The sequence below is a fragment of the Pinus tabuliformis genome, chromosome 4_2 (genome assembly GCF_031772625.1).
Source record: "Pinus tabuliformis cultivar Carrire ecotype Pingquan chromosome 4_2, CPIR1, whole genome shotgun sequence".
NCBI lineage: Eukaryota > Viridiplantae > Streptophyta > Pinopsida > Pinales > Pinaceae > Pinus > Pinus tabuliformis.
In genome coordinates, this window is record NC_142304.1 from 1,101,731,570 (window position 1) to 1,101,733,599 (window position 2,030).

Genomic DNA, 2,030 nt, shown 5'->3' on the forward strand with positions numbered 1-2,030 from the left:
ATGGGTCAAGTCTAAGGGTAGTCCGCCCTAAAATATTGTAAATTAATCTAGAATGTGTCAGAATGTATAAATAAGAGCGAAGCTCTAAGTGTAAAAGGTAGTTTTTGGTAATGTAAGAAGTGATATGGGTGTCTGAATGTGATATTAGATCTGAGTCTGTAAGTCCGAGTTTGGATTGGAATAGGAGATAGAGGCTCCACAGCTGTGTGCGCGGAGGCCTAGTAGAGTCTGCAGCTGTGTGCGCGGACCCCTATAGCTATGTGCGCAGGGCAGGAAGTGGATTGTAACTGGATAAAGGCATTAATAAAGATAAGTTGGTTTTGGAATATCGAGTATTTGTTCTAGATTTTGGTTTATGCATCTGTTTATGGTTTATGATTGCGCGTATGTTTGTTATGTTAACTGGTAATTGAAAGCATTGTGCCATCTTAAGTAATTTAAGATCTATAATAATATTAAGCATAGAAAATATAAATTGCACTCACACTCGTATTCCAAACCACGGGAAGGTAGATACTCTGAATAGACATTTGCGCGGGAGTAGCGCAACACGTATGATCGGTTCGCGAACTTCCAGACCTCATCAAGACATCCCTAGGGTGCGGAAACCTGGTTCCAGCACTCTCGCATACTACCTCGGGTGAGACCTCAGTCTGCGCTCCGCGGACTGTTGCTGAAAGGGCTTGTAGTTTCGAGATATGTTCGGCTAAACATTTCTGAACCTGGGTCAAGCCCCAACAAGCCAACAATAGGCATACCATTTAAATTAAATGCACAAGATCTCACCCAATGATTAACTCACTTCTTCGCACATGTAGCCAACTGCAGTAAGCAAGACTCTGTATGGAATTCCTTACTCAAACCACACTTTTCCACCAAGTCAGGACTAACATAGATATAATTAGACCCAGGGTCAATCAAAATAGAAATAACTTTATCACAAAGCTTATCATCCATTTCAATAATACATGCCTGATGATCTGCCTGTTTTTTATTCAACGCTGCATAGATACTTGGAATACTCTGATCAACCTCTCCAACAATCCGTGCCTCCTACACACTATATATCTTAGGCCTACTACTCTTGTAATGTGGAAAATCCTTCCTGCAATGATCTTCTCCACAAGTCCAACACCGCAAGGCTCCTTATTCCGCTCCTCAAATCTGTGTCCTTGCCCTCTATCTGATTATTTGAACCTCTTAAGTGGTGAAACATTCTCATTGTTACTTGAATCCTTTGGTCTTACTTGCTTCTTGTCCCATTTTCCTTTATTCTTTGCATTACCTCTCCAATCTGGCTTCATCTCAATTCAACGCTTCGACTGTTCATAGTAATGCTTCAACTTTGGATTACTTCTTCTATTGATCTAGGCTCGTCAAAATTAATACTATCTTTGAATGCAACCGGTAATCCACTAATGAATATCTGAATCTTAGTCTTATCCTCCTTGAGGTAAGGCACATACCTCAGCAACTCCAAGAATCTGCTAGTGTACTCATCACCTGTCATGGATCCCATCTTTAACTCATAGAACTATTTTTCTCTGTCATCAAAGTATCTCTCTGACAAGTACTTCTTCTTGAATATCCTCTTGAACTCACTCCAAGTCAAATCTTCCTCATTTATACCTCTGACATTCTTCACGTCTTCCCACCAAATGTCTTATTTTCCTTTGAGATTGAATGTAGCCACTCTAGCTTTCATGTTCTCTAAATAGTCATGCAATCTGAAGAACTTCTTCATACCTAGCAACCATGCTTCTACATGTTGTGATTTCTTTAGCATGTTGTGATTCAGATAAGAATCATGACGATCATGATGCCTATCTGAATCAGAACTAGAATAATACCTGTGTCTATCCATCTTCTTATTCAAAGTGTCCAACAATCTGCCATCTTTGAATGTGTCATCACTATTCGACCTGTGACCACCATGCGACCTACCGCCATATGCCCCATTAATTCTGTCCTCCTGCTCATGACTGATCCGAAGTGGTCCTTGTTGCTGCAAATCTGACAGGTTCTGAAGT